The sequence below is a fragment of the Leuresthes tenuis genome, unplaced genomic scaffold, assembly GCF_036924035.1.
Source record: "Leuresthes tenuis unplaced genomic scaffold, fLeuTen1.0.hap1 SCAF_12, whole genome shotgun sequence".
In the NCBI taxonomy this organism is placed as follows: Eukaryota; Metazoa; Chordata; class Actinopteri; order Atheriniformes; family Atherinopsidae; genus Leuresthes; species Leuresthes tenuis.
In genome coordinates, this window is record NW_027325366.1 from 8003957 (window position 1) to 8024605 (window position 20649).

The 20649-nt window shown below is 41.8% G+C and overlaps 2 non-coding genes and 1 pseudogene across 2 annotated transcripts; all 3 read right to left on the reverse strand.

The window, feature by feature from the left end:
* Nucleotides 1–1540: 1540 nt before the first annotated feature.
* Nucleotides 1541–1654, reverse strand: LOC140321011 (U5 spliceosomal RNA). Its single transcript, XR_011918774.1, has one exon. It is a non-coding gene; the product is annotated as a U5 spliceosomal RNA (small nuclear RNA).
* Nucleotides 1655–2070: 416 nt separating this feature from the next.
* On the reverse strand, nucleotides 2071–2240 carry LOC140320636 (U2 spliceosomal RNA; annotated as a pseudogene).
* Nucleotides 2241–2547: 307 nt separating this feature from the next.
* LOC140265870 (U5 spliceosomal RNA) lies at nucleotides 2548–2661 on the reverse strand. The gene has a single exon (XR_011906556.1). It is a non-coding gene; the product is annotated as a U5 spliceosomal RNA (small nuclear RNA).
* Between the last annotated feature and the right edge of the window lie 17988 nt (nucleotides 2662–20649).

A 20649-nucleotide genomic window follows, 5' to 3' on the forward strand; every position in this document is an offset into this window, starting at 1 on the left:
GTAGGTAGCAGTGTGGATGGATTAAGTGTAGCACATCTCTCGACAACAAGGTGTGGCTGTGAAAGAAGAACAGTTATGTAGGAGAGATGTCTGGTAAAGATATTTTGTTAAGTAATCATATCTCAGCCACTGCATGAGGTACCTTAAGTGTTAATGGGTGAAATAACACCATAATTGTTGATGCCTGCACTGCCAATGGCTTCTGGCCATTGATTCAAAAATACGATCTCGTCACTTCTTCCCCCTTTCAGTGGACACTGGTCCCTAATTACCGCAATTCAGCAGGGGGTCTTTCATTAGGAGTACTGGACTCCCCCGTGCACGGTTTCAGCTCCGACCCTGGACGGCGGAAGAAACGTCGAGATCTGGTTTGAGGACCCAATTGTTGAGAAAATTCTCTCAATGAGACTCAGAGTTGCTGGAGTCAGTTAATGCAAAGGTTTAATCTTGCAGCAAGCTCAAGAATGTGTGTGTGTATGGGTGTATGTGTGCGAACGTGTGTGTGAGTTTGTGTGTGTGAGAGTTTAAAGAACCTGTTATCCACAGGCAGGTCTTAACTAGTATGGCACGGGTCCAGCCTGTCTCATCTTTTTTGGAAGGTCCAGCGCTCGGCCGTAACCCTTCTGTCTGTTTGGACTCTCACATACATTCGGTTAATCATAGAAAAACGAGAACAAAACTTTTTAGCCCCTTAAATTCATAAAACAGACATGGTGCAGTTATTTCCATTCTAGAAAATAAGAGTAATCACCACCATTCCTATAAATTCTGGATATTCTAACAATCTGAATATTTTTTAAATGTTCGATGAAGCCCTTTGCTGTTCTGTTTAGAGACTCAGCTGATCATAAACCAAGTTTTGCTCTTGAACTAAGCTTCTAAACTCTTCACCTTTTTCATTTCTCAGTTAGTATTCACTTTAAAACTGATTAAAAGAAAAAATAAATGAATGCCTATCAACAAATGTGGGATCTAAATTCTACTGCTTCCTCTAAAATAATTTATTTTCTCAATTCAGAAATGTGTGTGTGTAAGTCACAACACCCGTGACACCAAAACGGCTTTCTTTTCTCTCTTTTCTCTACACTCTGCACTGTGAGCACACACACCAAATCAGAAAGGCTTTTTTCTCTCTTTTCTACATTATGGACTGTGGGGACACAAAACCGCTCTCTCTTTTTTTTTTTGAATGTGTGCCAGGGCGTTGTCTCACGTATTAGATTATGCTTAAGATACGAATGGGTTTATCAGTCACATCAGAATCCATACATACTGATCCTCCCGTAATAAAATGGTCGGATCTTATCAAACACACTTTGTTTCTTGTGACAATCAAGTCAGCGAAACACCGTATACACGTCAAGACACTGAATCAAGTTTGCCACAAGAACTCATAAGTTTGGCAGTATTGCTCTGCCTTCAGCAATCATACACCCATTTTATTTTTGTGAGATATTTGCAGGCACCTGTTCATCTACTGTTCTCAGAGAAGTCACTCTGCACAGTAACAAGATTTCTTTTGCACAGACAGAAAGGGCTTCACCCGCAAAGGTAAAGCCTGCCAAAAATAGAAACAACTCATTAGTGCTGCTCTCCACGGAAGTCTTTAGTAAAAGGCGAAAGACTTGTACGTTATGAAGAGAAACCAGAGTACGCTTATCCGTCACTGCGGGAGCAGGGCATCAGGCTAGTTGGCATAGCCACCTTCCCCATGGTGAGCTTTGCTTGGTTGAGACGCTTGCTCCCCCCCCCCCTTCCTCCTCAGCTGACCAAGTAGGAACAATCGGGCCCTATTCGATGGCTGCCTTGTCTTTTACTCTGTGAAAAAGACAAGGCAGCAACAAAAACACCACGGGAACACCGTATTGAGGCTTTGTTCTGACCGCTCATTCGGTGTCGCGTTTCTTTCAAGCAATTCTCCCGGTTAGCTCGCACTCGGCTCGCTCCCAGAGCCGTGTTAAAGTCTACTTCGCATTCACTCTCGTTTCTCAGCAGACTAAAAGAAAGTTTCATCTTGGGCTCCCTGAAACTTCCATCCTGCACCGCTGTTTGCTTTTTCACAAGAGCAGAGAAGAGCGCACCATTCCCAGCGGCACTGCAGTACCGGGTCGATGCTTGGAGTGAACGGAGCAAGATCCCTTTTCAACTCCTATTGCTAAAAATCCATTTAATATGTAGTCCTCGTATAGAGGACATATCAGATACTACACTTGATCTTAGCCAAAAGGCCGAGAAGCAATAACTGTCCACTGGTTCACGTCCGAGGGCCCTTCCTGGCACAAGGCGCACTTGTAGCGGTGTTCTTTTTATGGCCATAGGTGGCCAGAGTGTCACTTTGCACCTCCGCCCACCCACTGCACTGAGCACTCTTCAGCCCTTTTAAATGGTATAACTTTGCACTCCCGCACGCTCCAGCGAGCACCATTCAAGCCACAACTTTGCACTCCAGCTTCGAACATCGGCACAGTCGAAACAAGTAAGGCGACTCTACTCAGAGAAGTCACTCTGCACAGTAACAAGATTTCTTTTGCACAGACAGAATGGCTTCACCCGCAAAGGTAAAGCCTGCCAAAAATAGAAACAACTCATTAGTGCTGCTCTCCACGGAAGACTTTAGTAAAAGGCAAAAGACTTGTACGTTATGAAGAGAAACCAGAGTACGATTATCCGTCACTGCGGGAGCAGGGCATCAGGCTAGTTGGCATAGCCACCTTCCCCATGGTGAGCTTTGCTTGGTTGAGACACTTGCTCCCCCCCCTTGCTCCACGGCTGACCAAGTAGGAACAATCGGGCCCTATTCGATGGCTGCCTTGTCTTTTACTCTGTGCAAAAGACAAGGCAGCCACAAACACCACGGGAACACCGTATTGAGCCTTTGTTCTGATCGCTCATTCGGTGTCGCGTTTCTTTCAAGCAATTCTCCCGGTTAGCCCGCACTCGGCTCGCTCCCAGAGCCGTGTTAAAGTCTACTTCGCATTCACTCTCGTTTCTCAGCAGACTCTTGGGATTTTATCTATAAAATGAATTCCTTTACTCAAACTATGTTAAAACTGCTTTGTCCTTCATATTTATCAATGTCTAGATCGACTTCAACAAAGAACAACATTGTATTTTGCAGTAGAAGAAAGAGCAACACTGAAGGGTCAGGAATCCGAGAATAAGCTTATTTAATAAAGCAATTTATTTAATAGCAAAATCCCAAATCAGGCAGAACTCCTCAAAAGGAACGTATGGCTTAATCACAAGTGTGGTTCTTTCTCATTCAGGGTAATATGAGGAAGTTTATGCTTCAAACATTTTTAGACATAAATAACTATGAAGGACAAAGCAGTTTTAACATAGTTTGAGTGAAGGAATTCATTTTAAAACCAAATCCCAAAACATGCAGAACACATGAAAAGCTTATTCTCGGATTCCTGATCCTTCAGTGTTGCTCTTTCTTATATTGCAAAGTACAACGTGGTTTTTTGTTTCGTTTAAATCTATCTCGATATTGATGAATATGGAAGGACAAAGCAATTTTAACTTGGTTTGAGCAAAGCAATTAATTTTATAGCAAAATCCGAAATCGTGCAGAACTCATGAAAGCAAGCTTATACTCGGATTCCTAAAACTTTAGATTTGCTCTTTCTTTTACTGCAAAGTACAACGTTGTTTTTTTTTGTTTAAATCTTTATAGACATGGTAAATATGAAGGACAAATCAGTTTTAACATAGTTTGAGTGAAAGAATGGATTTTATAAGTAAAATCCCAAATCATGCAGAACTCACGAAAAGCTTTTTCTCGCTTTTCACTGCTTTTTACAAACTTTGGTCGGACATTCACACCTTCTTACAGCGGAACACCTCCGCTCCCTCTTTTGATGGTGTATGTTTGGGCATTCGAACCTTTTCTTACCCGCTTTTTACAAACTATGCTCGGACATTCAAACCTTGTAGCCTAACACATCCACTCCTGCTTTTGATGATGTATGGTTGGGCATTCGAACCTACTTGTTGCCCGCTTTTCATTAATTATGGGTGGACATTCACACCTTGTCGCAGCCAAACACCTCCGCTCCCTGTTTTGATCATGTATGGTTGGACATTCGCACCTTTTCTCACCCGCTTTTTCCAAACTACGGTCGGCCAGACACAGCTTCCTCTCCACCATACTTGTATGGTGGGATATTCACACCCACTTGCATCCGAAGACCTCCGGCCCCACTTTTGTTGATATTTAGTCGGTCATTCGCACCTTACCCGCTTTTGGCAAACTATGGCCTTCTTGCAGCCGAACACCTCTGATCTCGCTTTTGATGATGTAAGGTTGGGCATTCAGACCGTGCTTCACCTGCTTTTCACCAAATATAGTCGGACATTCACACCTTCTTGCAGCCAAACACTTCCGCTCCACCTTTTAGTGTTCTATGGGGTATTCACACCTTTTTTTTCACCGCATTTTATAGATTATGGTTGGAAATTCTCACCCACTCTCATCCGAAGACCTCTCCTCCCGCTTTTGTTAATATATAGTCGGGCATTCGAACCTTTTCTTACCCGCTTTTTTACAAATTATGGTCGAACAGTCACAACTACTTGCAGCCGCTCCACCTTTTAGTGATGTATGGTTGGCATTTGCACCTTTTCTTACCCTCTTTTTATACTGATTGCTGAAGATTAAGTTGTTCTTTCTCAAACTTAAAACTCAAACAGTTTTAAGTCAGGCTGATAGAAGGAATTAATTTTATAGCAAAATCTGTATTTCGTCATATGTCGAGAGATGCTTATTGCTGAAGAAGTTCTTTCTCATTCTACAAAGTACAACGTTGTTTATCATTTAAACTTGATTAGACATGAATAAATATGAAGGACTTGGTTTGAGTTAAGGAATTCGTTTTATAGGAGAATCCGAATTCATGCATAACTCGTAAAATAGAGCTTATTTTCGGATTCCTGAAGAATGAGTCTGGTTCTTTCTCATAATACAAAGTTGGTTGTTTGTTGTTGAAACTTCATCAGAAGTGAAGAAATAAGGACAAACCGTTTTAAGTCAGTTTGATAGAAGGATTTCATTTTATAGCAAAATCTGTATTCCTTCATATCTCCTCGAGAGAAGCTTATTGCTGAAAATTAGGTCTGGTTCTTTTTCATACTACAAAATACAGTGTTGTTTATTGTTGAAACTAGATTAGAAGTAGATAAATATGAAAGACAAAGCAGTTTGAACTTGGTTTGAGAGAAGGAATTAATTTTATTGCAAAATCCGAATTCGTGCATAACTCGTCAAATAGATAGTGATGTTTCGTTCGTGAGTGATTCGTTCGATATGAACCAATTTTTTATATGACTCGGGAGTAACGAGTTGTCTCAGTGAGTGATTCGTTCATTTTCATGCAGTACCCTTCCTCACCACATGGCAGGCGGCAGCTTCATAAGCTCAGTCAGCAGGACAGGAAACAATATTGATTCGTTCACGACTCAACTCCTCGGGTGACGGGTCCTCGCACAGGAAACAGTATTGATTCGTTCATGACTCAACTCCTCAGCTGACGGGTCCTCGCACAGGAAACAGTATTGATTCGTTTACGACTCAGCTCCTTGGGTCTTCGTTCATTTGTCACGTTTCAAATTCTACGTTTCATTTGACAGGCTGAAGAGCAGTAGGCACAACAGTTCGTTCACTAACCGGATCATTAATCTCATAGACTATTCTACCATCAACAACTTGGAAACCACAATCGACTATCTAGATGCAGAAAAAGCATTTGATGGAGTGAACTGGAAATTTTTATTCGCAGCATTAAACAAATTCGGGTTTGGGTCACACTTCATCAGCTGGATAAGGATATTATATAGCTCCCCAAATGCAAGTGTCAGGACAAATGATCAAACTTCTCCAAGCTTCAGTCTGCAGAGAGGTACAAGACAGGGTTGCCCACTTTCTCCCTCACTTTTTGCTATTTTCATCAAACCTTTAGCAGCTTCTATCAGACAAGATAGAAATATTAAAGGCATCCAATCCCAAAATATTGAGCATAAAATAAGTCTTTATGCTGATGATGTATTACTTTTCCTTCAGAACTCACAGACGTCTCTCACTCACACGATCACACTCATAAATAAATTCTCAGCACTTTCTGACTACTCTATCAACTGGTCTAAGACCACAGTTCTGCCCATTAACTGTAGGGTCCAGAATATACCTGCGATCACTTTACAGTCAGGAAATATTAGATATTTAGGCATAAACATTTCCTCCAGGCTCTCAGAGCTAAAAAGCTAAATTATGTGCAATTATTAAAGAGAGTAGAAGAATTTGTTCTCAATGATCCCCATAAAACCATCTGCTACTTGGTTTAAGTCACTAGATTCATGCATCTCCAAATTTCTGTGGAAAAACAAACCACCACGTATTAGTTTAAAAACCCTACAGAAGACCAAGGACAGTGGTGGATTAGATTTACCTAATTTTCAGCACTATTCCTTAGCCAATAGGTTACAATATATATCAAAATGGTTTAAACCTTGTTGTTGTCACAGTTCCCAGAGACGTTGTAATCGTTGAGGATTCTATATTCACCCCCTCATTAGAGGCACGTGTTGCAGATTGATGACACTGAATCTTCTTCTCTTTTCATTGCTGGCATCATTCCCAGCATCGTAAGTGTTCGTGGCATTGTTAGCCTCTTCTTCTGGATCTTGATATCGAGCATCCTTTTGTATTTCTGGTTTGTCAGTCCTCTCTCTTCGTTCACCGGAGTCTTCGTCTCTTTGTCCTTGAGTTTGGTGATTTTTTCTTCTTTTGATGCCTTGACACAGTGTGACAGGTGATACCACGTGGGAGATCCTTTAACTTGGACTGCTGTCCCTGTGCTGCGAAATGGCTGTGCTGCTCAAATGGTCTCTCCTTCATCATATACACAGTTATTTATACATCACCTTCCACCATGAAGCGTTGTCCCTTTATGTTTCTCTTTTTGTTCTTAAAATGCTGTTATGCATGTCTAAACCAATCCATTAAATTAGATCATTTTGGCAGTAAAGCGATCTACAATGTGCTTGGTCACAAAGCTGCTCATCTGTGGTAAACAGCTCTTCAGAAAGGCATTCTTCAATTGATTTCACTAATTTTATGTAATAATTTTGTGATTTCCTACAAAACTACACTTCTTCTCCCATCTGTCTGAGTATTTAATATTGTCTGGGTCCCGTTAAAACATGTATTTTTCCCATCTAATTCCTTGTTTGCTTACTACTGAGTAACTATAACTCAACACAGTTTATACACATAACATTCATATACATACTAACAAACAAACAAACAATTATTTATCGCAATTTTCTCATCTCTGTTTGAACGTACACCCAGGTAAATATTCCTGTAGTCTTCTCATACCGACTATGGACCCATTCATTGTTTAACTTCACAGTTTTGCAAATCCTAATTGAATATTACACATTGACATTGAACTTTACTGAATAAGCAGGTCTTCATTGCATTCAGCAACCTTTATGTGAGCATCTATGTGTAAGCTGTTCTTCTTTGCATTTATCAGCAGCAATCAATTCTTCATTGCACATGCATATGAAAATAGTAAAACAATTCCAATGCGTTAGCAAAACCTTCTATATCGGGAGTGTCCATCATGATGCTGGGAATAGAACCTCTTTCCAAGAAAAGTTCAACCTTCATTACTAGACTGATCATAACTCCGCAATGAGCACATTTCAAAGTATCATTCCTCTACATGTATTCAAAAATCTATGTGTAAATGTTTAATATTTCTTATATTTGTTGATGTCATTCTGTGTGCATGTGGCCTAAACCCAATCTCTGTGTGGCAATTTTAATTGAAACAAGTTGAACTCTGCCTCTGATCATTTAAAAAAGGTGTGTACCAATATCAACCTTTCTCAGGTAATTACTGATCCTACAAAACCAAACTTAACAGATCCTTCAAGGTTGTCCCTGATTGGCTCAATCTTAACAAATCAAAGGTAGAAAATCCGCAGTATCTGAACTTGGTGTTAGTTATCACTGCTCAATAGCCTGTATCAGAATTGCAAAAATGAAAACATTAGGTCCACGTTTGCTATCCAGATCCTGAAACATCTCCATGAGCAGGCTTTTTTTTTAACTGATCTGTTGAATAGTTATACTCATGACACTGTTAAAATCCCAGATGAAGATCTAGCACTTGACCATTTTTGTAAATCTTCTAATTCCATAGTTGATAAACACGCCCCTTTTAAAAAGTATAGAACTTAGAACAGGTCTAGTCCCTGGCTTTCGGCAGAAATGTCTTCTTTACTTTTTTTTTTTTTTTTTCCCTTGTCCTGTTCAGCATTATGGCAGCAGAATTGTAGTCTGAATACCTTTGATGCCAAACAGATTTGCTTTGCCAAGGGAAGTTTTATAAATGTAAAGCTCCCCTTGATGCCCATTTATTTATTTCTGTTGACAATATATGACATGTAATAGAACTGAACCGGACCGGGGGACAAGGAAAGAAGAAGAGGAAAGAAGGGGAAACAGAACAAAAATAGAAACAAAAACCAGACAACCAGCTGCTACACCTGTAAAAAACAATACAGACAACAATCCATGGCCCCTGAGGGGAATCCAGCCTTAGCGCCACCAGGAGCACCTGAAAGCAGACAAGCAGAGAAAAAACAAACAAAAACAAGCACAAGAAGCGGCAATCGCATACAACACAGCTGTGGATATAGATGACCTGAGACGACATGATAATACATCAACTGCTTACCGACCATGCTACTGGACTAATGAATGTGTGTGTGTGTGTGTGTGAGAACATGCAACACCCATGGCACAGGACCTACATGATAACCGTGCTTAGTTATGAGTGTATAAGCGTACAGGGCCACAATCCACAGCCCCCCCAAGCAATCAGAAGCAGGCAGAGAGGGCCACAAGACCCAGGCCACCATCAGCCCCCACAGAGCATAGAACCCAGGAAGCCCACCACACGCATCCACCCAGAAGACTGCATAGGAAGCCCCCGGAAAGAGCCCCCATAATCATAGGGCAGAGGCCCTCCGGGAGTCAGGGGCAACAGCCCACCGACCCCGCCAGGCCCCAGCCGCCCAGACATGGGCCGTGCACTGGACCCGGGCCCCAGGAGCCCGAGCGCCCCCAAACCCCCCGGCAGAGGCCCCACCCAATACCCAGGAGGGCCAAGCGCCCCAGACAGCCACACAGTGGGTCAGCACCTGCCCCAGTGCCCCTGGCCAAGTGCCCTGGGAGTCAAGACGTGCCCACAGGTGGGTGAAGTCGCAAGCAGCGGGGAGAGGCAACGCCGCACCCCCATCGGGAGAAGCACAGGCAGGCCAGGCGACAGCAAGTCCCAGATCCAGGCCCAATCATTACCACACACACTTTCACGTCCCATACATCCACACGTCCTCCCTCCCTCGACTCCGCTGGGGTGTAATGCAGCGGGCACACCAGGGGGCCAGCAGCCTCCCAGCCACCACAGACCCAGAACCAGCAGAACAATTAATTAATCCTCCTGGCCCCTCCCGCCCCGAGCAGCAACCAGGAAGCAGGGGTGTGCGAAGAAGACCCCTCCCCTCACCCTTCTGGCTCTTCAATATTTTCTAATAGTGAGCAATTAAAATTGAGGGGCAGCCAAACTTGTAGAACTGGGAGCGCGGCCCTCTGGGCAGCCTACATACCCAAAGAGCCCCGCCCACCAGATGCCACTCAGTGTAACCACCCCCCAAGACCTAATGTGTGTGTGTGAGTGTGTTTGATAAGTAGTAATGTCTAAGGTGTAATTAAAACAGGGGCGGGGAACTGCAGAGTGCAACCAAAGGGGACCACCTACGTGGCCCCATCCACTACACCCCACCGAACACACACGCCCCCAAAACCCTTCATGTGTGAGTGTGTGCTGTGTACAGGAACCAGAAGGGAGAGGGGTATGGGGATATACACCGGGGGAGCTACTCTCCCCCAGAGAGGGCAGCCAGGGACTGGCTGAAATAGGCATCCCCGCTACCTGGGAGCCAACACAGGGCAGGAGGGCCTGATGTCCACCAGGCTCGGGACCTGCAGCGACCATATTCCGGGAGCTACTGTACCCCCAGAAGGTACCCAACCCGCCCCACCCCACTCAACCCAACCCCACCCTGGAGGACCTCTACAAAAACAAATAAACAACAACAAAAAACAAACAAACAAACTGCCCTCCAAGCCCGACACACTGTCCCCCCCAGCAATGACCAACCCGGTTCCCATGACCCGAGAGACCACCAGATGCCCGAAGCCACACAGCCCCCCCCTCAGCACACACCCAACCGCCCAGAGCGACGGGACAGCAACCCACCACCACCACTATGTGATAAAGCTAATCAGAGGGGACCAGAGAGAATGAAATTCAGCCAATTGATGTTTTGAGGAGGCAGACATTGTTTCCATGCTAATATAATCTAAAAGAAAATTTCTAAACTGGTTAATACACAGATTGTTCTTCGCTTTCCAGTTCATGAGAATAGTTTTCTTTGCGATACATAACACTGTGAGAACCATGTGTGCTGAGTTAATTTCCATGTTGATGTTGTCTAAGTCACCCAGTATGCACAGTGTGGGGCATGCAGGGATGCTACACTTTAGCCATGTTGATAGGTCCTCACAGACTTCAAGCCAGAACTTCTGGACAGGCGCACAAAACCACAAAGCGTGTGCATAATCATCAGGTGTGTTATCTGTGCAATGTGAGCAGATGTTTGAGTGTGTTAGACCCATCCTGAACATCCTTTGTCCTGTATAGTGTTTTCTAGGAAGGATTTTGTATTGTATGAGCTGTAAATTAGGATTTCGAGTCATTCTGAAGGTGTTCAAATATATTTGTGGCCAGAATTATGACTAGAACTGATGGATAAATCTGCCTCCTATTTTGAGGATGGAAGAGACATTGTGTCATCTATCTTAGACAATAATTGATATATTTTTTATAGTAGTTCTGGGGTGCAGATGCTTAGAAATTCTGCTACCCTAGTTGTAAGTCTGGTTGGTGGAGGATATATTTCTTTGTTATTATAAACTTAAGTTGTTGATATTCTAGGAATTTATTGCTGCCTATCTCATGTTGTGATATGAGCTCATCAAATCAAATAAAATTCCCATTTTGGATTATATGTTCCAGATGTTTGATTCCTTTGATCTTCCACAGAGTAAAGTTTAGCATTTTTTTGTTTTGCAGTATGTCAGGATTGTTCCAGATGGGTGTAAGCTTACACGGGACAAGTGAGGACTTTGTTATTTTAAGAAATTCCCACCAGGCTGTCAGAGAGGTGCTGATGTTAATGCTTTTGAAACATTTGTGATTTTTTATGTTTTGACTAATAAGTGGCAGGTCAGAGATTTCCAGATTATCACACAATGCTTGTTCTATATTTATCCATGGTTCATCAATTGGGCTAGGTTTAAACCATTTTGATATATACTGTAACCTATCGGCTAAGGAATAGTGCTGAAAATTAGGTAAATCTAATCCACCACAGTCCTTGGTCTTCTGTAGGGTTTTTAAACTAATACGTGGTGGTTTGTTTTTCCACCGAAATTTGGAGATGCATGAATCTAGTGACTTAAACCAAGTAGCAGATGGTTTTATGGGGATCATTGAAAACAAATAATTAACTTTTGGTAGTATCATCATTTTAATGGTTGTAACTCTCCCCATAAGTGATATAGGTAAGGACTTCCAACGAGAGAGATAGTCCTCTACTGTCTTTAATAATTGCACATAATTTAGCTTTGTTAGCTCTGAGAGCCTGGAGGAAATGTTTATGCCTAAATATCTAATATTTCCTGACTGTAAAGTGATCACAGGTATATTCTGGACTCTACAGTTAATGGGCAGAACTGTGGTCTTAGACCAATTGATAGAGTAGTCAGAAAGTGCTGAGAATTTATTTATGAGTGTGATCGTGTGAGTGAGAGACGTCTGTGAGTTCTGAAGGAAAAGTAATACATCATCAGCATAAAGACTTATTTTATGCTCAATATTTTGGGATTGGATGCCTTTAATATTTCTATCTTGTCTGATAGAAGCTGCTAAAGAAGCAGAAGGTGTGAAAGTCTGACCATGGTTTGTAAAAAGCGGGTAAGAAAAGGTTCGAATGCCCGAATATATACCATCAAAAGCGGAAGCAAAGGTGTTCGGCTGAAGGAAGGTGTGAACGTCCGACCATAGTTTGTAAAAAGCAGTTAAGAAAAGGTTCGAATATCCAACCAAGCATAATCAAAAGCGGGAGCAGAGCTTTTCGACTGCAAGTAGGTGTGAATGTCAGATCATAATTTGCAAAACGCTGATGAGAAAGGGTGAGAATGCCCGACTATACACCATCAAATGCGGGAGCGGAAGTGTTCGGCTGTGAGTAGGTGTCAACGTCAAACCATAACTGCTGAAAAATGTGTTAGAAAAGACTAGAATGCCGGACCATACATAATCAAAAGCTGGAGAAGTGATGTTCAGCTGCAAGTAGGTGTGAATGTCCAGCCATAATTACTCACAAACGGGTAAGAAAAGGTAGTATTGCCAGACCATACATGATCAAAACAGGGAGCAGAGGTTTTCGGCTGCAAGGTCTGAATGTCCAACCATAATTTGTAAAAACCGGGGAAGAAAAGGCTCGAAAGCCCGACTTTACACCATCAAAAGCGGGAGCGGAGGTGTTCAGCTGCAAGAAGGTCTGAATGTCCACCAATAATTACTGAAAAATGGTTAAGAAAAGGTGCGAATGCCAAACCATACATCATCAAAAGCAGGAGTGGATGTGTTCGGCTACAAGAAGGTTTGAATGTCCGACCTTAGTTTGTAAAAGGCGGGTAAGAAAAGGTTCGAATGCCCGAACATACACCATCAAAAGAGGGAACGCAGGTGTTCCGCTGTAAGAAGGTGAGATTGTCCGACCATAGTTGGTAAAAAGCGGGTAAGAAAAGGTTAAAATTCCCGACTGTACACAATCAAAAGAGGGAGCGGAGGTGTTCAGCTACAAGAAGGTGTGAAAGTCCGATCATGGTTTGTAAAAAGCGGGTCAGAAAAGGTTCGAATGCCCGAATATATACCATCAAAAGCGGAAGCGGAGGTGTTCGGCTGCAAGAAGGTGTGAACGTCCGACCAAAGTTTGTAAAAAGCAGTTAGGAAAAGGTTCGAATATCCAACCAAACATAATCAAAAGCGGGAGCAGAGCTGTTCGACTGCAAGTAGGTGTGAATGTCAGATCATAATTTGCAAAAAGCTGATGAGAAAGGGTGAGAATGCCCGACTATACACCATCAAAAGCGGGAGCGGAGGTGTTCGTCTGTGAGTAGGTGTGAATCTCCAACCATAATTGCTGAAAAATGTGTTAGAAAAGGTAAAAATGCCGGACCATACATCATCAAAAGCGGGAGAGGTGGTGTTCGGCTGCAAGAAGGTGTGAATGTCCAGCCATAATTACTCACAAACGGGTAAGAAAAGGTAGTATTGCCAGACCATACATCATCAAAACAGGGAGCGGAGGTGGTTCAGCTGCAAGAAGGTGTGAATGTCCGACTAAAGTTTGTAAAAAGCGGGTAAGACAAGGTGCGAATGCCCGACAATGTATGATCAAAAGAAGGAGCGGAGGTTTTCGGCTGCAAGAAGGTCTGAATGTCCAACCTTAATTTGTAAAAAACGGGAAAGAAAAGGCTCGAAAGCCAGACTATACACCATCAAAAGCCGCAGCGGAGGTGTTCAGCTGCAAGAAGGTGTGAATCTCCACCCATAATTACTGAAAAATGGGTAAGAAAAGGTGCGAATGCCCAACCATACATCATCAAAAGTAGGAGTGGATGTGTTCGGCTACAAGAAGGTTTGAATGTCCGACTATAGTTTGTAAAAAGCGGGTAAGGAAAGGTTCGAATGCCTGAACATACACCATCAAAAGAAGGAGCGGAGGAGCTCCGCTGTAAGACAGTCTGAATGTCCATCAATAATTGCTGGAAAACATGAAAGAAAATTTTCGAATATCAAACCGCACATGATCATAAGCGGGAGAGAAGGTGTTCGACTGCAAGTACGTGTGAATGTCAGATCATAATTTGTAAAAAGCGAGTAAGAAAAGGTAAGAATGCCCAACCATAAATTATCAAAGGCGGCAGCAGAGATGTTCGGCTGGTATTTATCAATGTCTAGATAGATTTCTACAAAAAACAACGTTGTACTTTGCAGTAAAAGAAAGAGCAAATCTAAAGTTTCAGGAATCCGAGTATAAGCTAGCTTTAATGAGTTCTGCACGATTTCGGATTTTGCGTATAAAATTAATTCCTTCACTCAAACTAAGTTAAAACTGCTTTGTCCTTCCATATTTATCAATGTCGAGATCGATTTAAACAAAAAAAAGAACACGTTGTACTTTGCAATATAAGAAAGAGCAACACTGAAGGATCACGAATCTGAGAATAAGCTTTTCATTTCAGTTAATTTAAGGAATTCATTTTATACATAAAATCCCAAATCATGCAGAACGTATGAAAAGAAGCTTATTCTCGGATTCCTGATCCTTCAGTGTTGCTCTTTCTTCTACTGCAAAATACAATGTTGTTCTTTGTTGAAGTCGATCTAGACATTGATAAATATGAAGGACAAAGCCGTTTTCACTTGGTTTGAGTGAAGGAATTCATTTTATACATAAAATCCCAAATCATGCAAAACGTATGAAAATAAGCTTATTCTCGGATTCCTGATCCTTCAGTGTTGCTCTTTCTTCTACTGCAAAATACAATGTTGTTTTTTTTGTTTAAATCTATCTAGACATTGATAAATATGAAGGTAAAAGCCGTTTTAACATAGTTTGAGTGAAGGAATTCATTTTATAGATAAAATCCCAAATCATGCAGAACTCCTCAAAAGGGGCGTATGCTTAATCACAAGTGTGGTTCTTTCTCATTCAGGGTAATATGAGGAAGTTTATGCTTGAAATATATGTAGAAATGGGTACATATGAAGGACAAAGCAGTTTTAACATAGTTTGAGTGAAGGAATTCATTTTAAAACAAAATCCCAACACATGCAGAACTCATGAAAAGCTTAATCTCGGATTCCTGATCCTTCAGTGTTGCTCTTTCTTATATTGCAAAGTACAACGTGTTTTTTTTTTTGTTTAAATCTATCTCGACATTGATAAGTATGGAAGGACAAAGCAGTTTTAACTTAGTTTGAGTGAAGGAATTCATTTAATAGCAAAATCCGAAATCGTGCAGAACTCATGAAAGCAATCTTATACTCGGATTCCTGAAACTTTAGATTTGCTCTTTCTTTTACTTAAAAGTACAACGTTGTTTTTTGTTGAAATCTATCTAGACATTGATAAATACCAGCCGTACATCTCTGCTGCTGCTTTTGATAATTTATGGTTGGGCATTCTTACCTTTTCTTACCCAATTTTTACAAATTATGATCTGACATTCACACCTACTTACAGCCGAACACCTTCTCTCCAGCTTATGATCATGTGCAGTTTGATATTCAAAAATTTTCTTTCATGTTTTCTAGCAATTATTGATGGACATTCAGACCGTCTTACAGCGGAGCTCCTCCGCTCCCTCTTTTGATGGTGTATGTTCGGGCATTTGAACCTTTCCTTACCGGCTTTTTAAAAACTATAGTTGGACATTCAAACCTTCTTGTAGCCGAACACATCCACTCCTGCTTTTGATGATGTATGGTTGGGCATTCACACCTTTTCTTACCCATTTTTCAGTAATTATGGTCGGACATTCACACCTACTCACAGACGAACAACTCCGCTCCCGCATTTGATGGTGTATAGTCCGGCATTCTCACCCTTTCTCATCAGCTTTTTGCAAATTATGATCTGACATTCACACATACTTGCAGTCGAACAGCTCTGCTCCCGCTTTTGATTATGTTTGGTTGGATATTCGAACCTTTTCTTAACTGCTTTTTACAAACTTTGGTCGGACGTTCACACCTTCTTGCAGCCGAACACCTCCGGTTCCGCTTATGATGGTATATATTCGGGCATTCGAACCTTTTCTTACCCGCTTTTTACAAACCATGGTCGGACTTTCACACCTTCTTGTAGCCGAAAAACTCCGCTACCGCTATTGATTGTGTACAGTCGGTATTTTAACCTTTTCTTACCCGCTTTTTACCAACTATGGTCGGACATTCACACCGTCTTACACCGGAACACCTCCGCTCCCTCTTTTGATGGTGTATGTTCGGGCATTCGAACCTTTTCTTACCCGCTTTTTACAAACTATGGTCGGACATTAAATCCTTCTTGTCGCCAAACACATCCACTCCTGCTTTTGATGATGTATGGTTGGGCATTCGCACCTTTTCTTACCCATTTTTCAGTAATTATTGGTGGACATTCAGACCTTCTTGCAGCTGAACACCTCCGCTCCCGCTTTTGATGGTGTATAGTCGGGCTTTCGAGCCTTTTCTTCGCCGGTTTTTACAAATTATGGTTGGACATTCAGACCTTGCAGCCGAAAACCTCCGCTCCCTCTTTTGATCATACATTGTCAGGCATTCGCACCTTGTCTTACTCGCTTTTTACAAACTTTAGTCAGACATTCACACCTTGCAGCTGAACCACCTCCGCTCCCTGTTCTCACCCTTCTCATCAGCTTTTTGCAAATTATGATCTGACATTCACACCTACTTGCAGTCGAACAACTCCGCTCCCACTATTGATTGTGTACAGTTGGGTATTTTAACCTTTGCTTACCCGCTTTTTACCAATGATGGTCGGACGTTCACACCTTCTTACTGCGGAACACCTCCGCTCCCTGTTTTGATCATGTATGGTTTGACATTCGCACCTTTTCTCACCCGCTTTTTGCAAACTATGGTCGGCCATTCACAGCTTCCTCTCCACCATACTTGTATGGTGGGATATTCACACCCACTTGCGTCCGAAGACCTCCGCCCCCACTTTTGTTTATATTTAGTCGGTCATTCACGCCTTACTCGCTTTTGGCAAACTATGGCCTTCTTGCAGCCAAACTCCTCTGATATAGCTTTTGATGATGTAAGGTTGGGCATTCAGACCTTGCTTCACCTGCTTTTCACCAAATATAGTCGGACATTCACACCTTCTTGCAGCCGAACACTTCCGCTCCACCTTTTAGTGTTCTATGGGGTATTCACACCTTTTTTTTCACCGCATTTTATAGATTATGGTTGGAAATTCTCACCCACTCTCATCCGAAGACCTCTCCTCCCGCTTTTGTTAATATATAGTCGGGCATTCGAACCTTTTCTTACCCACTTTTTACAAATTATGGTCGAACATTCACACCTACTTGCAGCCGAATACTTCCGCTCCACCTTTTAGTGATGTATGGTTGGCATTTGCACCTTTTCTTACCCTCTTTTTATACTAATTGCTGAAGATTAAGTTGTTCTTTCTCAAACTACAAAATCTTTTTAATTGTTGAAACTTGATTTGAATTTGGATAAATAAGGAGGACAAACAGTTTTAAGTCAGGCTGATAGAAGGAATTAATTTATAGCAAAATCTGTATTTCGTCATATGTCGAAAGATGCTTATTGCTGAAGAAGTTCTTTCTCATTCTACAAAGTACAACATTGTTTATCGTTGAAACTTGATTAGACATGAATAAATATGAAGGACAAAGCAGTCTTAACTTGGTTTAAGTTAAGGAATTCGTTTTATAGGAGAATCCGAATTTGTGCATAACACGTAAAATAGAGCTTATTTTCGGATTCCTGAAGAATGAGTCTGGTTCTTTCTCATAATACAAACTTCATCAGAAGTGAAGAAATAAGGACAAACCGTTTTAAGTCAGTTTGATAGAAGGATTTCATTTTATAGCAAAATATGTATTCCTTCATATCTCCTCGAGAGAAGCTTATTGTTGAAAATTAGGTCTGGTTCTTTTTCATACTACAAAATACAGTGTTGTTTATTGTTGAAACTAGATTAGAAGTAGATAAATATGAAGGACAAAGCAGTTTGAACTTGGTTTGAGAGAAGGAATTAATTTTATTGCAAAATCCGAATTCGTGCATAACTCGTCAAATAGATAGTGATGTTTCGTTCGTGAGTGATTCGTTCGATATGAACCAATTTTTTATATGACTCGGGAGTAACGAGTTGTCTCAGTGAGTGATTCGTTCATTTTCATGCAGTACCCTTCCTCACCACATGGCAGGCGGCAGCTTCATAAGCTCAGTCAGCAGGACAGGAAACAATATTGATTCGTTCACGACTCAACTCCTCGGGTGACGGGTCCTCGCACAGGAAACAGTATTGATTCGTTCATGACTCAACTCCTCAGCTGACGGGTCCTCGCACAGGAAACAGTATTGATTCGTTTACGACTCAGCTCCTTGGGTCTTCGTTCATTTGTCACGTTTCAAATTCTACGTTTCATTTGACAGGCTGAAGAGCAGTAGGCACAACAGTTTGTTCACTAACCGGATCATTAATCTCATAGACTATTCTACCATCAACAACTTGGAAACCACAATCGACTATCTAGATGCAGAAAAAGCATTTGATGGAGTGAACTGGAAATTTTTATTCGCAGCATTAAACAAATTCGGGTTTGGGTCACACTTCATCAGCTGGATAAGGATATTATATAGCTCCCCAAATGCAAGTGTCAGGACAAATGATCAAACTTCTCCAAGCTTCAGTCTGCAGAGAGGTACAAGACAGGGTTGCCCACTTTCTCCCTCACTTTTTGCTATTTTCATCAAACCTTTAGCAGCTTCTATCAGACAAGATAGAAATATTAAAGGCATCCAATCCCAAAATATTGAGCATAAAATAAGTCTTTATGCTGATGATGTATTACTTTTCCTTCAGAACTCACAGACGTCTCTCACTCATACGATCACACTCATAAATAAATTCTCAGCACTTTCTGACTACTCTATCAACTGGTCTAAGACCACAGTTCTGCCCATTAACTGTAGGGTCCAGAATATACCTGCGATCACTTTACAGTCAGGAAATATTAGATATTTAGGCATAAACATTTCCTCCAGGCTCTCAGAGCTAACAAAGCTAAATTATGTGCAATTATTAAAGAGAGTAGAGGACGATCTCTCTCGTTGGAAGTCCTTACCTATATCACTTATGGGGAGAGTTACAACTATTAAAATGATGATACTACCAAAAGTTAACTATTTGTTCTCAATGATCCCCATAAAACCATCTGCTACTTGGTTTAAGTCACTAGATTCATGCATCTCCAAATTTCTGTGGAAAAACAAACCACGACGTATTAGTTGAGGCGTTTGTGCTGACGGCTTTGCTTTGCGGTAAGACGTATTGCATCACTTCCTGTTGCTTTGTGTGTGCACTGTGACAGTTCTCGCTCTTCTTGAACTACTAATAATCACCTTATTTCTCCCTATAATTTACACATCTTGCATAGTTAACTCTATCCCATACTTGTTATATTCTAACGCTCACTCTTACAGATCTTTAGTCTTTATTTTCCACTTTTTAGCGGTGTATCTGGTTCTCTAGCTTAGCATGGCTACCAGTTCTCTTCCTCTATCTCCTGCTTTCACCTGCTCCGTGTGTCAGATGTTTAGTTACTCCTCTGCCTCCTTTAGTGGTAATGGTACATGTAACAAATGTAGTCTTTTTGTAGTTTTGGAGGCAAGGTTATCTGAATTGGAAGCTCGGCTCTGCACTGTTGAAAACCACCCGATAGCGAGCCAGGCCCCTTTAGTCAGTGCGGAGCCACCTAGCGTAGCTAGCTCTGTTAGTCGTCCCCGAGCAGATCCCGAGCAGCCGGGACTTAAGAGTGGCTGGGTGACTGTCAGGAAGAGGAGTCATAGTCCTAAAGTCAAGCCCGTGGTTCACCATCAACCTGTCCACGTTTCTAATAGATTTTCCCCACTCAGCGACACACCCGCTGAGGACAAAACCCTGGTAATTGGCAGCTCTATAGTCAGAAACGTGGCATTAGAGACACCAGCGACCACAGTCAAATGCATTCCAGGGGCCAGAGCGGGCAACATAGAATCCTATTTAAAACTGCTGGCTAAGGATAAGCGTAAATACGGTAAAATAGTTATTCACGTCGGCGGTAATGACACCCGGTTACGCCAATCGGAGGTCACTAAAATTAATGTTGCATCGGTGTGTAATTTTGCCAAAACAATGTCGGACTCCGTAGTTTTCTCTGGACCCCTGCCAAATCTGACCAGTGATGACATGTTTAGCCGCATGTCCTCATTCAATCGCTGGTTGTCTAGATGGTGTCCAGCAAACAACGTGGGCTACATAGATAATTGGCAATCTTTCTGGAGAAAACCTGGTCTGATGAGGAGAGACGGCATCCATCCCACTTTGGAAGGAGCTCTTCTAATTTCTAGAAATATGGACGAATTTATTAGTCATCCAAAAACATGACATCCCAGGGTTGAGACCAGGATGCAGAGTTGTAGTCTTACACACTTCTCTGCGGCTTCCCACCTGATGCTGCCCCCCCCCCTCAATCAAAAAACACAAAAGGAGCAAATCCTCTTGTGCAAAAAAAATTTAAAACAAAAACTTTAACTGAACAAAAACATCAAACTATTAAATGTGGTTTGCTGAATATTAGATCTCTCCCTTTGAAGTCTCTGTTAGTGAATGATTTGATTTGTGATCATC